At 45.5% G+C, this 24,061-nt stretch overlaps 1 long non-coding RNA gene across 1 annotated transcript in view; it reads right to left on the reverse strand.

Annotated features, from left to right (window-relative positions):
• Positions 1-277: 277 nt before the first annotated feature.
• Positions 278-24,061, reverse strand: part of LOC132349155 (uncharacterized) — a 58,972-nt gene continuing 35,188 nt past the window's right edge. The window contains exon 3 of the long non-coding RNA XR_009497628.1: positions 278-1,484. This is a non-coding gene — a long non-coding RNA (uncharacterized LOC132349155). The remainder of the gene's footprint in view (positions 1,485-24,061) is intronic.

Below are 24,061 nucleotides of genomic sequence, written 5' to 3' on the forward strand. Positions count from 1 at the left end.
TTGGGCAAATCTTTTCACCTCTCTGAGCCTCAGTGTCCTCATCTGTAAGATGGGGATGTTAAAGTGACATTCCCTCCTAGGGTTGGTTGTGACGTTTAAATGAATTAATTTACATACAAAGCACTTAGAACAGTGCCTGGCACAGAATAAGCTCTATATGATGTTATTATTGTTACATTCTAATGAGTGGAGACAGACCTCCCCAAAAGTAAACCAATGCCTGAGATAATTTCAAAGACATAACATTTATGAAGAAAACAAAACAGGGAAGGCAGACCTGAATTTGGGAACACAGTAATATGCAAATCAGGACATTCTTAATGACTGTGGGAGGAAAACCACGGTGGTTTCCAATTGAGTGGTCTTTCAAAATTTAAGATTTAATTACCCAAGTAATACACGGGTTACACATAATACCTTCTCCATATGAAAATTTGAAACATCACACATAAGGCTGACCTGAAGCAGCTCCAGAGAGGGTGTGAGGCTCACCCAGGACCCCACCCTCATCCCCGGCATCTATTTTTATTGATTCCTGCCTGCGTCATCCTGCTCCCAGAGAGATGAGTTAGTTCACGATAGAAAAGAGAAGTTGCCTTGGCCAGTCATAAAGAGATTTACAAGTTCTCTGATCTGTTAATTAGATAAGTTCTTTTGAGTCCATACTGAGACCTGCTCTCTGGGGGGACCATTCCCAGGCAGAACCCCCTCCCCAGCACGGCTATTTCTGGCTTCCTCTGAAAAGAGTCATAATGACAAGGCAGAAAGGCTTTTCCTTACCGTCCTCCGTGGCTGCAAATCTAATATCTCTTTCCAAAGCATCAGCTCAGAGTGGTGGAGGCCAGGTCCAGGGATCCAGTTTTCCTGATTAAACGGAGAATGCATTTGCTGACCAGAAGTTCTGGATTCCAGACTTGGAGTCGGACTGGATTCAGTGTCTGTGGGTCCCCACTGGCAGGGGGGCCAGTGCAAGTCAGCCCTGGGGATGGTGACCAGGAGTGCATGTCCTGTCCCCAGCTCACAGGTGTGAATGGGCCAACACAGGGACGGGCCTGAAATGTGGGGCTTTCCTCTCCTTCCGTTTCTGAGAACGCCTCCCTCATCACCAGACTCCAAACTCTCAGGCTTCATTTTGGTTTCAAGTGTTAGCAGAGGCAGACTGGGGACAAAATAGTCCAGGACAGAGAGACTCACTCTTGCTTGTCACTTCTCAGCCCAGCCATGGCGATGACCAACATTGTCTCCCCAAAGGACACGAAGGTTACTCTGTCCAGCAGCAAAGTGAGGGCGTCTGCTCTCTTCCCCAAGTGAGGAGGGTCCTGGGGTGTCAGAGCAGCTGGACCTCCAGCACTCAGTCCAATCCTCCTGCTTTCAGATGAGGAAACTGAGGCTCAGAGGGGGTTGGTTTCCCCAGGGCCATCACAGGGCTTCCAGACTCCCGGGTTCTGCTGCTGGCGTGGAGACCACAGCTCCTCCTGTAGCACCTGGAATGCAAGGGGGCGGATTACCTTGAGAGACAGCATGGGATCACGGTTAAGTGCACAGGCCCTGGGCTCAGTCTGCCCAGCCTTGGCCTCTGCTTGGCCACTTACCAACCCCAGGACACCAAACAGCCATTTAATTCCCATTTAATAGCCATTTCGCCTCAGGGAGTTCATTTGTAAGACGGAGATAAAAATAGAAGCTGTTTCATACAATAGAGCCCAGTATCTGACATGTGGTTAAGCGCTCAATAAATTCTGGATATTATTGTTATTAATTTTGACATCTTTCATTGAGACATCTTTGTGAATTAGAGAAAATTTATATTCTGGGGAAGGAAATGAGAGCCTTCCTTTGCTATCTGTGGCCAGGTCTGTAAATCTGAAATATTGCTTCAGTTGCCATTAGCATCCAATCATGCCTATAGATAGTATATACATAAAAAAGTCTACCTGTGATGACTACTTCTAGATGTAGATACCCCGGCTCCTCTAGAACGGGATATTTGATATGATTTCCTTAATGACTGTATGCCAAATACATCCTATAAAAACACCAAATCCCTTCACACCCACTAGGATGGATAGAGCAGCATTATTTACAATAGCTCGAAGGTAGAAATGACTCAAATGCCCACCCTGGATGAATGGACAAACAAAATGTGATTTATACATACAATGGAATATTATTTGGCCACGAAAAGGAATGAAGTACTGACACCTGCTACAACACAGATAAAGCTTGACACAAAAGGACAAATATTCTATAACTCCATGTATATGAAATATTAAGAATAGGCAAATCCATAGAGAGCAAGTAGATGGGTGGCTGTCAGGGGAGAAAGAAGAGGGGGAGTGAGGAGCAATGGCTTATTGGTGTGGGGTTTCCTTTCGGGGGTGATGAAAATGTTTTGGAACAAGATAGAGGGGTGGCTGTACAACATTGTGAATGCCTTTGATCCCACTGAATTGTTCACTTTAAAATGGTTAACGTTATGTGAATTTCACCTCAATAAACACACACACACACACTCGTTACCCATCTATGAGGAACTTCTGTGGAGATGGCAGATAAAAGCATGAGGCGCTGACTTAGGTTGGGCCACATCTTATGTTAAAAACAAAAGAAAAACATAACCCTTAAGGGTCTCTGTATCTTTTTCAGAATCTGGCAGCTTCAACCACAAATCTTTCTTTTGGAAAGGAAATTATGGTAGCTGAATGGGATGTAAATGGGATAAACTTTGTCAGGTAAAAATCCTGGAGAAGGGAAAGGGAGGTGGGAAGACACAAAGGTGATGTATGTTAACTAGACTTGCTGTGGTGATCATTTCTCAGTCTATACAAATGGCAGATCATGATGCTGTACACGTGAAACTAATATATGTTAATTACACCTCAGTTGAATAAACAAGACACAAAGGAGTTAGTCTCATCTCTCCTAGTACAGCATCAATTGGTGATTGTAAAATTAAAACATATTTTATAAAAGCCAAAAAAATGATAAAAATTGAAACAGAATTTTAAATACTCCTGTAGAGATATCAGGCCCTAGTCTGAGAAACGCTGGCTGGGGACGTCAGCTGAGTTAGCGCCTGGCCCCAGATCTTCCAGCCCACCTGTGCCAGTCAGGGCCGCAGGCCAGGTGCCAGGAATATGGGCTGTGTATTCCAGGTGCCTCCCATCTCTCACCTCCTTCCACCTCCCGGAGCCCTGTCCCACCCGACTGTATCGAGGCCTCCTTTACAGAATAACTAAGTTATTCTGAGTAACTCAGAACCCTCCGTTCCGACGAGACCACGCATGCCTGTGTGGTGGGGCAGAGGTGCCCAGATAGGCCTCAAACAAGACACCACAGACTCCAGTTCTCCAGGTGGCCTGGCCCCGAGTGGCCGTGTGACCCTGAGCACCTCCCTCAGCCTCAGTGCCCCCGAGGCCCCATCTTTAAGAGGAAGCAGTTGATCACTGAGTGAGCCTTGAGATGAGGACGCTCTAAAGTTCCAAGGATTCCCACCGCTTGGAAAAGGCGGCCCCGGGCTCCACTCCCGGCTCCTCCCCACGCTCCGCGGGACTCGGTGTGCCCACCTGTAGCATGGGGAGAATGACGCTCACCCCGGCCCACGTAGCAAAAAGACATTGGACTATCTTACAAATTCTAAATACCTTCTCCGTGAAATCTCTCAGTATTGTCATAGCAACTCGTCAAATCTAAGCACATTTGAATGTGATCTCCCATAATTTGAAATTTAAATAGTATTGTGGTTCTGTATATTATGTTAAAAAATTAAGCATGGAAACCTTTCTTCGTCTATGAATGTTTGAATTAAAAGAAAGTAATGGAAGGATTGATAAAAAAAAAAAAAAAAGTTCCCCACTCTGGATGATGCGTCGGATGAGCTATGAGTCCCGGGAGGCCCCACCAGCCAGGCAGGTGTCCTGGGGGCTGACAAACATGCTGTCTTAGCAGGAATTTTCAGGGACCGACTGCCAGGGGAGTGTGCTCAAACCTCTAATCCAGGGACCCAAATGGGACATCAAATTAGGTAAACCACCAACAGCTCTTGCTCTGCCCCACTCCCTCACCTGCTTCCCCAGCCAGAGCCCTGGCTATGAAGGGGACCCAATGCTGGAGTCACCCTGGAGGCGGCTCAGGACCCAAAGACAAAAAGCCTGGATTTGGTCCCATCCAGATGACCTCGTTCATGTGGGAGAGCCTTCTGGAATTAAACTCCATCTCACCCCATTCTGAGGCTCCATGCTTTCGACGCCACACAAGGACATGCTCGCTGCCCACGTCTTTGCCTGGGAATCTCCCTGAAGTTCTCAGCATAGATGAAAACCTCTTGTGAAGGCGGGACAGTCCCCAGGCCTAGGGAGCTGGGAGCTGTGGCTCTGGGTCCCCATCGCGTGAAGGCATACAGTCCTTGTCCCATCAGGACCAATGGCCAAGTCAGCATGTGGGGTGACACAGCCATGGGTCCCCATGGGCAGAACCAAAGGCGAGAGACTGTGGCAACCCACAATGTGGCATCTCATCCAGGAGTGAAAAGATACAGCAAGGAGCAGCCTACAAAAGGATGTGTCTCTTTTTTTCTGTGCCGACCCTCGTGGCTGCCCGGCCTCCCATGACTGGGTGCCTTTGTCTGTGGGATCCCGTGGAGACACTGATCTGCCTGGATTGCAATGCCTGGGACAAGGAAGCAGTTAAAAAGCTTAGAAAAGGGAAATTCCACTCAACATTGAGATAGTGGCAAAGTAAAGTTAACCTGGATGAACCTTGAGGGCATGATGCTAAGTGAAATAAGCCAGGCACAGAGGGACACATACCATATGATCCCACTTACATGAGGCCCCTGGAGGAGCCCAACTCATAGACAGAAAGCAGAAGAGAGGCAGCTGGGGGTTGGAGGAGGGGGATGGGAAGTCAGTGTCCAGTGGGGGCAGGGCCAGTGTCATCGGATTGCTTGATTTTCAAAAGAACGAGAAATCCTGATTTTTAGGTTAAGTTCATTGGGAGTGAATTCAAAAAGTTAAAAAAATACTTTGTAATCTAACACTACGCAGGCCAAATAAAACCCATTTGTCGGTTAAAAAAAAAAAAAGAGACTGTCATCTGAGGCTTCACCCATGAATATGAACTTGAACTGAAGTTAGGGGGCTGTGGATTTCACTTTCACTCATCACAATATTTTGTCTACTCTGAAGATAGAGCTAGGTTGTCTGCTGTCACGATCGCTCCTGTGGCGTGTACAGGAGGTCCAGTGCCCTTTGCCTGTGTTTTGGGACCTCACCTGGCTGTCACTCTGTCCCTACGGGGACTTGTCTGCCCCGTGGCTGCAGGTGTGAGGATGATCGAGACCCACCCAGACCTGTGGCTCAGTCTGAGCTCCTGACCCATCCCACCACATTATACTTAGGCCTGTTCTCATATTCCTGCCCCATCGCTGAAAGCAGGAAGGCATGAATGCATGCATGCATGAATGAATGGAAGGATGGGCGAGTGGGTGGATGGATGAATGAATGACTGGGTGGGTGGGTGGATGAATACATATGAATGAAGGAAGAGGGTAAAGGCCCCTTTCCTGCCCCTGTGGCACTCAATCACCTGGACTCCTAAGCGGCGTCGTTCAGCTCCTGGCCCCTCTCCTCCCCATGTCTGTGCCCACGACCAGCTCTTTGCTGCCACCCCTCCTCACCCCTCACCCCCGCCGGCGCCCCATTTCCTCTCCTCCCTTCCCTGGCTCCTTAGTTCCCTGCACAAAACTCCCTCCTCCTTCTCAGGCTTCACCCCAGATCAAATGGCCTCATGCTCCTCGGGTTCCGCACACGGAGGCTGGGAGATAGGAGTGCTTTTTCCCACCAGAAGCATCGGGCACACTGAAGCCAGCTCAGCCACGGAACAGAGAAGACTTTACGCTTGAAACCAGGGGGACCAACCATGATGGAGCTGGTAATGAAATACTAGTAAAAAAAAAAAAAAAAAAAAAAAATCATAAAAAGTTAAAAGGCAAACAAGTTGGGAAAATATTTGCCACAAGCCTAACCCACAAAAACTAAGTAGCTTTATCATATCAGGATATCACACAAATCAAGATGAAAAATACTAAGACATAATGAAAGTAAGTTATTTAAAATATATATATAGGGCTTCCCTGGTGGCGCAGTGGTTGAGAGTCTGCCTGCCAGTGCAGGGGACACGGGTTCGAGCCCTGGTCTGGGAAGATCCCACATGCTGCGGAGCAGCTGGGCCCGTGAGCCACAACTACTGAGCCTGCGCCTCTGGAGCCTGTGCTCCGCAACAAGAGAGGCCGCGATAGTGAGAGGCCCGCGCACTGCGATGGAGAGTGCCCCCGCTTGCCACAACTAGAGAAAGCCCTCGCACAGAAACGAAGACCCAACACAGCCAAAAATAAATAAATTAATTTAAAAATATATATATAAAATGAATATTTGTATGATACATATGACCACACACACTAGAAAAAAAATGAATAAAAACAAGATACCATTGCTTTGTCTATTAATTTAACAAAAGAAACGATAATATTTGATGAAGGTGTTAGAAAAATGGCACCAATAGACTTGCTTGATGCAGGGTTGCCACAAACCTTCAATCTGTAAAAAATGCAGTATCTGTGAAGTGCACTAAAGGGAAGCACAGTAAAACGGGTGTACCTGCAGCGGTCCAGCTTTATTCTTTTGCGTGTGGCTGTCCGGTTTTCCCAACACCATTTATAGAAGATGCTGTCATTTTCCCATTGTATAGTCTTAGCTCCTTTGTTGTAGATCAATTGACCATATAGTGTGGGCTTATTTCTGGCTCTCTATTCTATTTCATTGATCTATTTCTGTTTTTTCTCTCTGCCAATACCACACTGCTTTTATTACTATAGTTCTGTAATACAGTTTGAAATCAAGGAGCATATGCCTCCAGTTTTGTTCTTTCTCAAAATTGTTTTAGCTATTTGGGGTCTTTTGTGGTTTCACAGAAATTTTAGAATTCTTTGTTTTATCTCTGTGAAAAATGCCATTTTTGAATTTTGATAGGGATTGCATTGAATCTGTAGATTGCTTTGGGTATTATGGAAATTTTAACATATTAATTTTTCCAATTCATGAACACAGAATATCTTTCCATTTATTTGCATCTTCTTCAGTTTCTTTCATCAGTGTCTTATAGTTTTCAGTGTACAGTTAGTTCTTTCACCTCCTTGGTTAAATTTATTCCTAGGTATTTTTTTCCTTATGATGCAATTGTATGTAGTGGTTTCATCTAGTTGAAGGAATTATGGATAAATATTTTTCTTTTTATTGTTTCCTGTAATTTCACCCTGATGCACCTATATTTCCTCAATATTCAGAAAAAGACATTTTTTAAAGGAGGGGAAAAGGAAAGAAAGGACTAACTAAGCAAACGTAGCATGCAGAAAGCCACCTTCATTTGCACACCTGAGCCAGGTCCCTGGTGGGGGAGGAAGGAGAGTTGAGAATCAAGCTTCCCAAGCAACATTCCCTCCAAACACAAGACTTGGGACCATGGTTAGAGCTAGTTCTGTGACCCCAAGCAAGTTACTTAATCCCTCGGAGACTTTATTTCTTTATCTGCAAAATGGGTGAATAACACCAGTACTTACAAGCTTGCTTCGAGGGTCTAATGCTGAACTGTCCAATGTGATAGCCGCTAGCCACATATGGCTATTTCACTGTAAATGTATTAAACTTCAGTCTGTCAGTCCTACTGGTCACATTTCAAGGGCTCAATAGCCACATGTGGCTAGTGGCTCCTGCATTGGACAGAGCAGATACAGAACACGTCCATCAAGGTAGAAGGTTCTGCTGGACAGAGCTGGTCTGGGGCATGTGCAGTGCCCAGTCCATCATTAGGACCCAAGAAGGCCAGGTGTGATTATGATTCACTGTGAACTCTCAAATCTAGGCCCACTGCAGGGGTAAGGGAAATGAGGAGAAAGCCTCTTGCTGAGAACTTAGGAAACGGAGAAAAAATAGTGGCGGTTTTGTTGGTGAGGTAAAGAGTACAGAGCTCTTATGACTTCAGCTACCCTCCAGGATGGATGCCCGTCAAATTCCTCCCTGGCATCAGCAGAAGAAGACTCCAGCGGCAAACTTGTATGTTTCTCCCTTCTCCAGAGACAGAGGCCGCCTCTCATAATGAAGTGCTCGAGAAATCTGTGGTTACCTTCACTTCTTGGGATTGGCAAGGGGAATAGCTTTCCCTCGATTGGATACAAAATTTCTGAATCACAAAAAATGTTTCTGTGATAACCTTCATTTGTTTTAGGCAATTCTGTTTCAACTGCACTGATTTAAAAGGGGTGTGTGTGTGTGTGTGTAGTCAGCTCTTTGGGGAGCTACAGAGAAAGAACCAGAATTATTTTGCCCTTGGCTGTATCATCCTCATTAAAATCTGACTTCGTTCATGCCATGGAAGTTAAGCCTGGGGGAGGAGGTGTGGGATAAATGTGCCTGGGAGAGCTGCATTCAGTATTTCACACTTTAGCATTTCCCAAATCAGGGAAATGGGTCACGTCCTCAGGACTGCTTGATCCAGCTGCCGGCTCGGGGTCAGAAGCGAAGGCAAACTGGGACCTCCACCGTAAGTCCCGTCCCCTGGACGCACGTGGGGCGGGTGGGAGGGGCAGGGTGTCTGGCTGCTTATTGCACCTCAATACTAGCCCGCCCTGCAAAGTCCCATTTCAGCCCCTTAAGAGGCCCCTCTGCCAAGCGCATCTGTGTTGGATTCCACAGCTGCAATCACACTCACTGGGTGGTGTGAAGAGCTGAACATCAGGACTTTCCAACCCAACCCACAGGGACACTCTTTCCTCCCAGCCCCTGCCTCTGACTCCTGCACAGGGTCCCTCCATTCAGAGGACCACCCACACAGTCCATGGACAGCGTGAGGCTGACCTTTCAAGGGGTGGTTGAACCATCAGTGTACAATTAGCAGTTTCTTGGGTCATTTGGGAGCACCCAGAAATGCCATCCTGGCGACAGAGGGAGTTATGATGTTCCTTACATTTAAGAGCCTGGCACTGATGCCGTGAGTGGGTTATCAAGTGTCTCTTGCTCCTTGGGCAAAAAGTCTTGCGGGAGAAGGAGTGAAGCTGAACAGCTCGGGGAAGTGGGATACAAGTGGGGCTTTTTGAATCTCTAGGTTACTGGTTCAGCTTGGGTCCCAGGGGAGACACTCAAAGGACCCCTCCCCCCACTCTCCACAGGAGAAGCCGGGAGTCCTGGTCTGTCCCTGAGGAGGTGAGCGCCAAAGAGCACCCGGCAGCCAGAAACCCAGGTCATCCCCATGGTCAATGCCAGTGGTATTTACCATCAGCCACCGACCACGTCTTAAACAAGACCCCATCAGAGGATGCAATGTGGTACCCACGGGCCAAGACCAGCCTGCAGAGTGTTTTGATTGGCCCATGCAGAGCCTGAGAAAAATTGTCCCTAACTGCCCATATTGAAAATTTTGGAGATTTCACATGAAAAAAAAAAATCTGCATTTTCAGATTCTCTTGAAAAATGAGAATATCTGGCCACGCTGAGCCCACATTCAGGCCCAGCAAGTGACCATGGGCCGGGCTTCAGGAGCAGCTACCCAGCACCCCCTTAGAGGTGGTCACGGTGCCCAGGGCCTCTCCCCCAGGGCCGCATCTGCTCGGACCCTGTGGACGCCTAAATGCTCCGTTCCTGCTCAGAAACTGCAGTTAATCCCGAAGGTGGTTCTCACCAGGAAGGACTCCTCGGGGCCCAGGCCTGAGACTCACGGCAGCTGTCCCAAATGTTTATGAGTACTTCCCCACACATGGCCTCACTTAACTCTCATAAAAGCCCTCAAGAGGGAAACAGAACATGGTAATTACCTGCAGCAGGACATCATCTGGCCCAGATAAATCTGCCCACATGATGGCCTGAAATTCCTGCAGAAGGAACTCCCGCTGGGAGGAATGGGGCACGGGTAACCAGATAAGGTGATGTGGCCTGGATCATTGGGGAACTTCTTGTTCCTGGGTGAAAGCAGCGACACAGGAAGACAGTTGGAACTGTAGAGTCAAAAGGAACTGGGAGAGAGTAGAGAGTTAGGGGCCAAATGGTGGGAGCTGACGGAGGGCGGAGGCGGGAGGCTGTTACGGCCCAGCCAGGACTCAGCCCCGAGGGCAATAGCGACCCCTGGTGGACGTGACGAAGCATGCTCCCCCCTTTCCCCGAATCTTAAAGCTGACGACAATCATGGTGAAAATGATGGACAGCTGGGTGGGCACCCAGCACCAGCCAATGTACAAAACACGTGATTTTAAATACCTCTCGCAACAATCCTGTGATTAGTGCTACTATCATTATTCCTTTTTACCGTTGAGGAAACGCAGGTTCTGAGAATCAAACTAACTTATCACATCCCACGGCTGTGCCGGATTAGAGCAGAAGCGCCCTGGCTCCCCTACCCAGTGCTGACCCACTTCAAAAACAAAAGCAGATCCAGCAGTTCCACTTCTGGGTATACGCCCCGAAGAACTGAAAACAGGGCTAGATATCTGCTCGTCCATGTTCATAGCAGTATTATTCGCAAGAGCCGAAAGGATAGAAGCAACGCAAATGTCCATCAGTGGATGAATGGTGGTCCATCCATACAATGGAAGATTATTCAGCCTCAAAAAGGAAGAAAATTATAACACATGCTGCAACATGGATGAACCTTGAGGACATGATGCCAAGTGAAAGGGCCAGTCACAAAAGGTCAAATACTGTGTGTTTCCACTTAGATGAAAACCCTAGCATCATCAAATTCATTGAGACAGACAGTGGAATGCTGTCGGTGCCCTAGAGTAGGGTGCCAGGGGCTGGGGGAGGGGGGAATGGGGACTTAGTGTTTAATGGGGACAGAGTTTCAGTTTATAAAGATGAAAACTTTCTGGAGATGGATGGTGGTGCAATGTGAATATACTTACCTGACCTGTATGTTTTCCCTTTACTGAGCAAGGATCAGATGCTCTCTCTCCTTTCTCTCACACCTCAACCTTCCTTGCCTCACGACACTCATGAAAGCAAAGGCTTTTGCTGCTGGGCCCTCGAGAGGGAAACAGAACATGCCCTGTTCCAGGCAAGGCTGGTGGGTGCAGGCATCACTCATCTCTCTCCCCCAGAGCAGGGCGGGAATCCATTCCGTCACTGCAGACTCAGGCTCAGGGCGGTTCAGGCTTGCGGGTGGGAAGGGGCTCCTCTCTGGCTTGCTCATCAACCTGGTGCCAGCATCACCCCAGCTGAACAACCTCTACACGTTTATCACCTTCCCTTCCATCCCCGCTCTCCAGAGAGCGGTCAGGCCCTTCCAGCCGGGACCTGGGGTGCAAGGTCTCCTCTGATCATGGAGAACAGGTGGTTGAAGGTTCCATGGGGTAGCAGGGTCCCAGATGCTTTCGTGACTAAAGGAGTTAGACTCCTCATAGCTCGTCTTATAATCAGCCACCGAGTTGCTAGCTTGATCCAAGAATTCTCTGCAAAGTCTGTAAAAAATACATCCTTGGTCTTGCCTGTTTGGACTACAGTCTTTCATATTTTTGCCTTCAACGTGCTCCTTCTCAGCCTGATTTATAACAAACTGGCAACTTTTAAAATGTACAATAGTCAACACTTTCTTCACCCAGAGAAAACTTTTCCAGTGAGAATTCCCCCACCTGGTCAACTGAGAAACACATGAAAAGGGCAACTTCATTTACTTTACAAAATAATAATGTTTATTGAAACATCAATTTGTCTTATTCTTGCTGCTGGAGCCAAAAGAGTGAGGCAGGTCATGTTTTTTGCACCCCTTGCTCCTGGAGTGCCCTTGTCTGCAGGGGGCAAGGATACATGTGCCAGGGTCAGATTGCTTCAGCTCAGCCCCAACTCTATCTAATTTACCAAATTTGAGCACAGCCCTCAAGCCTCAAGTTTCCCCATCTGTAAAGTCATGGAGTTAATAACTGTAACTACATCATATGTCACACAGTGCTGGGCACAGAGGAAGTCCTTCAAGAAATATTATCATTATTTAGTAAGGACAATGCATGATTTTTTTCTCTTCCTCACTGTAGGCATTTCGATGGCGAACATGGAGAGGAAGAAAGGACGTGAAAGGACTAAGGGGTGATGTAGTAGACGCTGTTGGTGCCTCACCCTACCCTCTTGCCCGCACCAGAGGGATTTACCCAAAGTTTGTACATGATACACTTGGGGCTTGATCCGAAGCAATCTGGCCTTAGCACACTTAGCTTTGCGACGTTGATGGACAACTCCACGTGCCAGGAAGGCTGGAAGTGCTGGGGAGGCAACGGCCCCAGGTTGAGCGTCCCTCAACCAACCAACCAATCCAATTGGTGGATATTCTTACACAGTCTGGAAGCCGGAAGTCCAAGATCAAGGTGTCAGCAGGGTTGGTTCTTTCTGAGACTGTGAGGGATCATCTTTTCCAGGCCTCTCCCCTATCTGCTGGTGGTTGGCTGGCCATCTTTGGTATTTTCTGGCATGTGGATGCATCACCTCAATCTCTGCCTTCATCTTCACATGGCCTTCTCCCTGTGGTGGGTCTGTGTCCAAATTTCCCCTTTTTATAAGGACACAGTCATATTGAATTAGGGCTCACCCGAATGACCTGATTTTGATTTGATCACCTCTGTAAAAACTCTATATCCAAAAAAGGTCATTTTCCTGGGTACTGGGGGTTATGACTTCGACGTATCTTATTTTGGTGGGTGGACATAACCCAAGCCATACCATGTGGTGGGAGTTCTGCGTTTGCCATGATGAGGATAGGAAGAGGACAAACACAAATAAATGACACAGGCCACTGACAGCTTCCTCTGCCTTCACCAACATCATCATGACCTTGGTCTGAATCAAGTCCTTAGGAAACCCTTCATGGCACCCCTCTCTCTCCAAGCCATTTCTGCTACCCAGCTTCAGGGAATCTTCTCTGAGACTCAGGGGGATGTTGCTGAAGCTTCAGTTTTCAGAAACACGTGGGTGTGTGTACCACTGGTGTGGTTAATTGCCACCACCCACCTCAATGAATTATTAATATTTGAAGCCAGATATAGCATTTTACAAATCGTTTACAATTCACAGATGGAAGCTGCATAAACACGACTGATGACCGTCTGCACTGGGAATCAGCAGTGACTCACACCCTCGCCAAATGTATTTTGTCAGGGTCGGCTCACTTTCCTTAGATCCGGAACCACAGATTTCCTCGTGGGCCTGCTGAATCTCATGTTATCGCATTGATATATTTTTTTGTCCTTCTCTGGGTGCTTCTGAGACATTTGAATATGTGTTCAATGTATATTACGGTGAATACGAAAAGCAAATACCTTACTTTCCTTGTGGAGTTAATTTTTTAAAGGGAAAATAAAAGAAAATGCAGGCTGTTCGTCAAATCTGGATAATATTATTTTATTTTTTAACAGACTGATATTCTTGATAACACTGTGTACACTTGCCTATGTTGTCAGACTGTGGATCAAGAGGCATCATGTGAAGGGAAGTTATGTGGTATTTTTAAAAATCATGTGAATTCACTACTTGTAATCCCACATTCTATTCCCATGAACCCTTTTTTAGCATGGACTTGGTTCCCAAACTATGTCACTTAGCCCCAAATTGGGGTTTCAGTCCAGATTTATCCATTGGAAATAGGATGTGGTGGGGAAAGTAAATAAAAAGTAGAGAAGTATAAAATAGTGAAGAATTACAGGGTGAGGGGCGAGAGGCTGCGGAACCAGCGGGACTGCCTAGAGGCTGAGCAGCCCCATGTGAAGAGCGAGGCCTGTGCCCCCAGAGAGTGGCGCGGGCTCAGAGCATCTGGGACTTTCTCTACGGGCATCACAGAATCTGTGGCCTCGGGAGACGCCGGTACGGGTGAGATGGGGACAGGCAGGATGATGACCCCCCAAGTCCCTTCTGCAAGATGCACAGAAAGTATCAGCAGACACCAATCATTGTGTGTGCTCGACAAATATGCCTCAAATCTTGAGACAGCATGTGTATCCAGAGTGGTCAGGTGGTCACCAGGCCCCGGCCTCAGGACCTCACAGCAAAGACCGTGCTCCCAGCCTCACATCATGCCCCCCCATGAAGATGGGGTGTCCAACCATCGAGACACAAGGAGTGGAGTCCAACTGCGAGAGTTACCCAACTACAAAGTCAGAGGCGACAGTGGCATTTTCACTACTGATGCCAACTGCAAGTTCGGGAGATTCCCCGAAACCCCTCTCAAGTCTGGTAATTTGCTGGAAGGACTCACAGAACTCACTGAGAGCTGCTGTACCCACGACTATGGTTTATGATATCAAGGATCCAGAAGAAAGTCAGCCAAGGGAACTGGCACATGGGCAGGTCCAGGAGGGTTCCGTGTGCAGAGACTCTGCTGTTCCCTCCCATGGAATCACACAGGTGACATCATGCACAGAGTATTGCCAACCATCACGCTCCAGTGTCCAGAGGTTTTGTTGGGGCTCCATCACACACAGCCCAGTGGCTTTGCTCTCTCTAGCCCCTCCTGGAGGGAGGGCTACACCTGCCCCCAAACCCTGACAAAGATGCTCCTTGACTAAGCTTTAGTCACTGGGAAAGCTCAAGGCAGCCAAAATAATGTGTGAGATACACTCTGGCCCGACGCCTGCTTTGCCCAGCAGTCCTCATAAAACAGCCCCCTCACCCACTCTTCGTCATTTTCCACTCCCCTGACTCTGCGTGAGCCCCTGCCCATTCCTCCTGAATGCTTTCTCACCCTCCCTTTAAAACACGCCCAGTCACCTCTGCACAGATCAGGGTTGAGCTCAATTTATACAGAAGCCCCTCCTGTATAAAAAGCCTGAATAAAATCTGTCATGCTGCCCATCACCAATGTCTGGCTCTGTTTCTCTTTGGTATAAATTACAATAAATCACACTGTTCGACGGTCCGATGGCCAGAGCCCCCCCAAACAAAGACACTCCTATCAGGCAGGACATTCCAGGAGCCTAGAAAAATCACCCCCCAGTAGCCCAGGGCAAAGGGCAGCCATCTCTCGGGGTAAGGTTAATTCTTCTCGCCACGTGAGGGCAGCGCTCCGGGCCCTGGCCTGGCAGAGAACAGCTTGGAGAGCTGTGGCTTGGGTGGGCTTCCTGGACCCGCCGGCCCTGGGATGTGGAGACAGGAAGAGGAGCCCGTGGCCTAGGGGCAGTAGGAGCCAGCGAGGGGACAGCAGGGAGTGGCCATGGCGGTCAGCAGTCCTCTCAACTGCAGCCGGGAAAGAGGAGGGTCTGGGGTCCTGCGAGCTCAGCCAGACACCACTGACTGGGCTTCTTTATGGTGCCGCCTGGATGAAAACACTTTTAAAAAATTACTGTGGTAAGGATACTTAACGTGAGATCTACCCTCTTAACAAATTTGCAAGTGTACAACACAGTGTTGTTAACTATAGGCAAAATGTTGAACAGAACTAGAACTTACGGAAAGACCTATTACAACCCCCTTTACAGATGAGAAAACTGAGGTTTGGAGAGGGCAGTTGACCTGCCCAAGACAGGAAAGTCAATATGTGGAGATGTATACAGTACACAGAATTGCCTGGGGCACCTCATTCCACGTGTTCCTTACAAACACCTCTCGCTGCACTTAGGGGCAGGTCTTATTAGGACCATTAGAGCTGAGAAAACCGACGCAGAGAGACGACGGGGCTTGTCTGAGATCACGCAGCTTCTAAACGCAGCTGAGCTGGAACTGGATCCCAGCTCTTCTGCGGGTTGCCTGGCACTGTCTATGCAACGTGCATGTGCCAGTCCCAGAATGTACTGGAGGATGGGGCGGGACCTGCGGCCCCTGCAGGCAAAACACAGGGTCCCAGACATCACCATGTCTCCCTCTGCTGGAGTTGGTTGGCTTTTAGGATACAAAGCAACTCAGCCACTTAAACAAGAAACATGTCTAAATGCTTTGCCAAAAAGAGATTCAGACACATGTTAATAAATCTCCAGGGCTTCCCTGGTGGCGCAGTGGTTGAGAATCTGCCTGCCAATGCAGGGGACACGGGTTCGAGCCCTGGCCTGGGAAGATCCCACATGCCGCGGAGCAACTGGGCCCGTGAGCCACAATTACTGAGCCTGCGCGTCTGGAGCCTGTGCTCCGCAACAAGAGAGGCCGCGATAGTGAGAGGCCGCGATAGTGAGAGGCCCGCGCACCGCGATGAAGAGTGGCCCCCGCTTGCCACAACTAGAGAAAGCCCTCGCACAGAAATGAAGACCCAACACAGCCATAAATAAATAAATAAATAAATAAAGGAGTTCCTTTAAAAAAATAAAAAATAAAAAATAAAAAAATAAATCTCCAAACTGTTTCCCTAGTGCTGGGCATATGGTGACATGAGAACATGAGTTCTTAAGGCAGTAACACTGAGCCGCTCCGCTGTGTCTTATTTGCACATTAGTGTTTTCTTGTTTGTTTATTGTCCCCCTTCCCTGGAAGGTTAGCTTCATGGCAGTGGGGATCTTGTGCCTTGATCAACACTCTATCTTCAGCAACTTGAACAACAAAAGTTGTATTCAATTAATGATATCCCACCCACAGACACACAAAGGGCCCTTTATGAGAAACACGTGCTTAAGCTCCAGCCCAAACCCCCAGCTTTTAAAAAGAAGAATTTGATCAAATGTGAGCTCAATTAAATCAGTCTGAATCCCTGAACATATAACCAAATCTTTCCTCATTTGCTTTTTATTTATTTATTTATTTATTTATTTTTGGCTGTGTTGGGTCTTCGTTTCTGTGCGAGGGCTTTCTCTAGTTGTGGCAAGCGGGGGGCACTCTTCTTCACGGTGCGCGGGCCTCTCACTATCGCTGCCTCTCTTGTTGCGGAGCACAGGCTCCAGACGCGCAGGCTCGGTAGTTGTGGCTCACGGGCCCAGGTGCTCTGCGGCATGTGGGATCTTCCCAACCCAGGGCTCGAACCCGTGTCCCCTGCGTTGGCAGGCAGACTCTCAACAACTGCGCCACCAGGGAAGCCCTCCTCATTTGCTTTTAACTTGGACAATGTTTAATTTGGTTGCTTATGACAATATTTGTTTTAAGAAGGGTTTCATTATATCCTTGTTAACACATTTTGGTTTTGTGGACTGATTTTCTTGATTTAAACTACAACCTTCTTCCATTCATTTTTTTGCCCTCTGCTATGATGCTGTGGTTTTCACTCCAGGATTTCTGTGCCCTCTGACTTGCCTTCCTCTGGTGACACCTACAGGCAGCTGCAAAATTTATGCCCACAAACAGAATTACCAAGGAGTCTGGAGAACTCAGGGTTCCATGGGAAATAAATATTCTGGCATCTATACACACATAAAAATTATTTAAATTTCTTATTTACTTATTATCAGGAAGCTTAATGCATTATATAGTCTTTAACCAAAAATTCTCCTAGTAACTTACAATTTTTTAAAAAAATTGTGGGGGGGTGGAGTCAAGATGGCAGTGTGGGAAGACGCTGAGTTAGGGTCTCCCCACAACTAGGGTGGCTGCCAGCCACTGGGGCAGGACCCTGACGCCCAAGGAGATGGGAGGAACCCCCAAGTGAACTGTTAGGACGTCGGGGGACTGAGGGGGGAGAAGTGGAGGCCAGACAGGATCCACACCCCTGAGGCCCCGAGATCAGGAGAGGCTGGCGGGAGGGGCCCTGCGGGAGGAGCGGAAAGGAGCAGAGGGTGTTTGCCCTGCCCACTCGAGCCCAGGAGGCCTGCTGGGCTCCCAGGTGACGTCCCTGCCCTCTGAGACCAGGGTGGGGGGCACGCCTGGGCCCCTTCTGTTCCGTGAGCCTAAGCCCCACCCCCCACAGCCCCCAGCCCTGAGGGTCCTGAGCATTGGCCTCACCCACCGCCCAAACCTCGCAGCCAAGCCCTTCCCCCCTTTTTTCTTTTATTTTTCTTTTCCCTCCTCCTCGTTTTTACTATAGTGATACGGTTGTATCTTCCGGTTGTTGATTCATCTATATTTTTATTTTTATACTTTTTCTAACATATCTGTTAGTTTCCTAGTCTAATTTTATTTTTTACTTTGTTATTCTCTCTCTTTTTTTTTTTCTTTTTGCCACCTCACACAGCTTGTGGGATCTTGGTTCACAAGCCAGGGGTCGGGCAGAAGCTCCTGCGGTGGGAGCTCTGAGTCCAAACCACTGGACTAACAGAGAACCTCAGACCCCAGGGAATATTCATGGGAGTGGGGTCTTATGGAGGTCCTCATCTCAGCACCAAGACCCAGCTCTACCCAACAGCTTACAAACTCCAGTGTTGGAAGCCTCAGGCCAAACAACCAGTAAGACAGGAACACAATCCCACTCATTAAAAAAAAAAAAAAAATGAGATGGCAAAAAAATATGTCACAGATGAAGCAGCAAGGTAAAAACCTACAGGACCAAATAAATGAAGAGGAAATAGGCAATCTACCTGAAAAAGAATTCAGAGTAATGATAGTAAAGATGATCCAGAATCTCAGAAATAGAAGGGAGGCATGGATTGAGAAAATACACGAAATGTTTAACAAGCTCTAGAAGAACTAAAGAACAAATAAACAGAGATGAACAACACAATAACTGAAATGAAAAATACACTAGAAGGAATCAATAACAGAATAACTGAGGCAGAAGAACGAATAAGTGAACTGGAAGACAAAATGGTGGAAATAACTGCCAAGGGGCAGAATAAAGAAAAAAGAATGAAAAGAATTGAAGACAATCTCAAAACCTCTGGGACAACACTAAATGCACCAACATTCGAATTACAGGGGTCCCAGAAGAAGAGAAAAAGAAAGGGCCCAAGAAAATATTTGAAGAGATTACAATTGAAAACTTCCCTAACATGGGAAAGGAAATAGTCACCCAAGTCCAGGAAGCACAGATAGTCCCATACAGGATAAACCCTAGGAAAAACACACCAAGACACATATTAATCAAACTAACAAAAATTAAAAAGAAAAAATATTAAAAGCAGCAAGGGAAAAACAAAAAATAACATACAAAGGAATCCCCATAAGGTTATCAGCTGATTTCTCAGCAGAAACTCTGCAGGCCAGAAGGGAGTGGCAGGATATACTTAAAGTGATGAAACAGAAAAACCTACAACCAAGATTATGCTACCCAGCAACGATCTCATTCAGATTCGGCAGAGAAATCAAAAGCTTTTCAGACAAGCAAAAGCTAAGAGAATTCAGCACCACCAAACCAGCTTTACAACAAATGCTAAAGAAACTTCTCTAGGCGGGAAACACAAAAGAAGATAAAGACCCACAAAAACAAACCCAAAACAATTAAGAAAATGGTAATAGGCACATAATAACCTTGAATGTAAATGGGTTAAATGCCCCAACCAAAAGACACAGACTGGCTGAATGGATACAAAAACAAGACCTATATATATGCTGTCTACAAGAGACCCACTTCAGACCTAGGGACACATACAGACTGAAAGTGAAGGGATGGAAAAAGATATTCCATGCAAATGAAAATCAAAAGAAAGCTGGAGGAGCAATACTCGTATCAGATAAAATAGACTTTAAAATAAAGACTGTTACAAGAGATAAGGAGGGACACTACATACTGATCGAAGGATCAATCCAAGAAGAAGGTATAACAATGATAAATGTTTATGCACCCAACATAGGAGCACCTCAATACATAAGGCTAACAACCATGAAAGGAGAAATCGACAGTAACACAATAATAGTAGGGGACTTTAACACCTCACTTACACCAATGGACAGATCATCCAAACAGAAAATAAATAAGGAAACACAAGCTTTAAATGACACAACAGACCAGATAGATCTAATTGATATTTATAGAACATTCCACCCCAAAGTGGCAGAATACACTTTCTTCTCAAGTGCACACAGAACATTCCTCAGGATAGACCACATCTTGGGTCACAAATCAAGCCTCGGAAAATTTAAGAAAACTGAAATAGTATCAAGCATCTTTTGTGACCACAACGCTATAAGATTGGAAATCATTTACAGGAAAAAAACTGTAAAAAAACACAAATACATGGAGGCTAAACAGTGTGCTACTAAATAACCAAGAGATCATTGAAGAAATCAAAGAAGAAATAAAAAAATACATAGAAACAAATGACAACAAAAACACAACGATGCAAAACCTATGGGATGCAGCAAAAGCAGTTCTAAGAGGGAAGCTTATAGCAATCCAATCTCACCTCAAGAAACAAGAAAAATCTCAAATAAACAATCTAACCCTACACTTAAAACACCTAGAGAAAGAAGAACAAAGAAAACCCAAAGTCAGTAGAAGGAAAGAAATCATAAAGATCAGGGCAGAAATAAATGAAATAGAAACAAAGAAAACAATAGCAAAGATCAATAAAACTAAAAGCTGGTTCTTTGAAAAGATAAACAAAATTGATAAACCCTTAGCCAGACTCATCAATAAAAAAAGGGAGAGGATGCAAATCAATAAAATTAGAGATGAAAAAGGAGAAATCACAACTGACACTGCAGAAATACAAAGCATCCTAAGAGACTACTACAAGCAACTCTATGCCAATAAAATGGACAACCATGAAGAAATGGACAAACTCTTGGAAGGGTACAATTTTCCAAGACTGAACCAGGAAGAATCAGAAAATATAAACAGACCTATCACAAATAATGAAATTGAAACTGTAATTAAAAATCTTCCAACAAACAAAAGTCCAAGACCAGATGGCTTCACAGGCAAATTCTATCAAACATTTAGAGAAGAGCTAACACCGATCCTTCTCAAACTCTTCCAAATAATTGCAGAGGAAGAAACACTCCCAAATTCATTATATGAAGCCACCATCAACCTGATACCAAAACCAGAAAAAGATATCACAAAAAAAGAAAATTATAGACCAATATGACTGATGAACATAGATGCAAAAATCCTGAACAAAATACTAGCAAACAGAATCCAACAACACATTAAAAGGATCATACACCATGATCAAGTGGGATTTATCCCAGGGATGTAAGTATTCTTCAATATACACAGATCAATCAATGTGATACACCACATTAACAAATTAAGGGATAAAAGCCATATGATCATCTCAATAGATGCAGAAAAAGCTTTTGACAAAATTCAACACAATTTATAATAAAAAACTCTCCAGAAAATGGGCATAGAGGGAAACTACCTCAACATAATAAAGGCCATATATGACAAAACCACAGCAAGCATCATACTCAATGGTGAAAAACTGAAAGCATTTCCACTAAGATCAGGAAGAAGACAAGGATGCCCACTCTCACCACTCTTATTCAACACAGTTTTGGAAGTCCTAGCCATGGCAATCAGAGAAGAAAAAGAAATAAAAGGAATACAAATTGGAAAAGAGGTAAAACTGTCACTGTTTGCAGATGACATGATAGTATACATAGAAAATCCTAAAGATGCCACCAGAAAACTACTAGAACTAATCAATGAATTTGGTAAGGTTGCAGGATACAAAATTAATGCACAGAAATCTCTGGCATTCCTATACACCAACAACAAAAAATCAGAAAGAGAAATTAAGGAAACAATCCCATTTACCATCACAATAAAAAGAATAAAATACCTGGGAATAAACCCGCCTAAGGAGGTGAAAGACTTGTACTCAGAAAACTATAAAACACTGATGAAAGAAATGAAAGATGACATAAACAGATGGAGAAATATACCACGTTCTTGGATTGGAAGAATCAATGTTGTGAAAATGACTATACTACCCAAAGCAGTCTACAGATTCAATGCAATCCCTATCAAACTACCAATGGCATTCTTCACAGAATTAGAACAAAAAATTTTACAATTCATATGGAAACACAAAAGACCCTGAATAGTCAAAGCAATCTTGAGAAAGAAAAATGGAGTTGGGGGACTCAGGCTCCCCAACTTCAAACTATACCACAAAGCTACAGTAATCAAGACAGTATGGTACTGGCACAAAGACAGAAATATAGATCAATGGTACAGGATAGAATGCCCAGAGATAAACCCACACACATATGGTCACCTAATTTACGACAAAGGAGGCAAGAACATACAATGGAGAAAAGACAGTCTCTTCAATAAGTGGTGCTGGGCAAACTGGACAGCTACATGTAAAAGAATGAAATTAGAACACTCCCTAACACCATACACAAAAATAAACTCCAAATGGATTAAAGACCTAAATGTAAGACCAGACACTATAAAACTCTTAGAGGAAAACATAGGAAAAACACTCTTCAACATAAACCACAGCAAGATCTTTTTTGACCCACCTCCTAGAGTAATGGAAATAAAAACAAAAATAAACAAATGGGACTTAAAAGCTTTTGCACAGCAAAGGGAACCATAAACAAGACAAAAAGACAACCCTCAGAATGGGAGAAAATATTTGCAAATGAAACAACAGACAACGGATTAATCTCAAAAATATACAAACAGCTCATGGAGCTCAATATCAAAAAAACAAGCAATCCAATTAAAAAATGGGCGCAAGACCTATATAGACATTTCACCAAGGAAGACATACAGATGGCCAAGAGGCATGTGAAAAGATGCTTAACATCACTAATTATTAGAGAAATGCAAATCAAACCTACAATGAGGTATCACCTCATGCCAGTCAGAATGGTCATTATCAAAAAATCTAGAAACAATAAATGCTGGAAAGGGTGTGGTGAAAAGGGAACCCTCCTGCACTATTGGTGGGAATGTAAATTGATACAACCACTGTGGAAAACAGCATGGAAGTTCCCTAAAAAACTAAAAATAGAACTACCATATGACCCAGTAATCCCACTACTGGGCATATACCCTGAGAAAACCATAAGTCAAAAAGAGACATGTACCACAGTGTTCATTGCAGCCCTATTTAAAATAGCCAGGACATGGAACCAACCTAAATGTCCATCAACAGATGAATGGATAAAGAAGATGTGGCACATATATACAATGGAATATTACTCAGCCATAAAAAGAAATGAAATTGAGTTATTTGTAGTGAGGTGGATGGACCTAGAGTCTGTCATACAGAGTGAAATAAGTCAGAAAGAGAAAAACAAATACCGTATGCTAACACATATTTATGGACTCTAAAGAAAAAAAAAAGTGGTTCTGATGAACCTAGTGGCAGGACAGGAATAAAGACGCAGATGTAGAGAATGCACTTGAGGACACGGGGAGGGGGAAGGGTAAGCTGGGACGAAGCGAGAGAGTGGCATGGACATATATACACTACCAAATGTAAAACAGATAGCTAGTAGGAAGCAGCAGCATAGCACAGGGAGATCAGCTCGGTGCTTTGCAATGACCTAGAGGGGTGGGATACGGAGGATGGGAGGGAGGCTCAAGAGGGAAGGGATATGGGGACATATGTATGCATATGGCTGATTCACCTTGGTATACAACAGAAACCATATTCCAATAAAGATCTATTAAAATAAAAAAAAATTGTGGCGATCTCCTCCACTTCTGGCCAAGATGAAATAGCAGGGACTGGATGAACCCTCCTGCCTTAAGCACCTACAAAACTGGACAAAACATAAGAAACAGCAGCTTTTAGACACTGGATGGCAGGCAGCATAGGACAATGATCCCTGATAGAGGGGGAAAACGAGGCAAAGAGTTTTCTAGGCTGCGGTGCAAGGAGGGGGACCCAGGCAGAGCCTGGAAGTCTCCCTGAGTTAAGAGTTCGCGAGGGGGGGGCAAAGCAGCATGAATTTGCAGGGCAGAGTGCCACAGAGGAGAGGGTGCTTAGAAAGCCGGCTCTGGAGATTTGCAAAGGAGCCCCCTTGAGTCTTCAGCTGAGTATCATCAGCGCATGCACAGGAGGAAACTACCTGGAGTCAGGGGGGGAAATGCTTGAAATAAGCAGGCAGAAGCCCATAGATTGCTGGGAATTGTCTCAACAGGCAGAATGAAAAGCTCCATAATATACGGAGCATGAAGTCAAGTACTCAGAAGGTGGGGCAAAATTGGCCCGAAACTAAAGATTGCTCTGGTTCCGTCTGACAAAGCTTAAAAGCAAGCCTCAAAAGGATCAAACTACTTCCAA

Source organism: Balaenoptera ricei, chromosome 15 (genome assembly GCF_028023285.1).
Source record: "Balaenoptera ricei isolate mBalRic1 chromosome 15, mBalRic1.hap2, whole genome shotgun sequence".
Taxonomy (NCBI): Eukaryota; Metazoa; Chordata; class Mammalia; order Artiodactyla; family Balaenopteridae; genus Balaenoptera; species Balaenoptera ricei.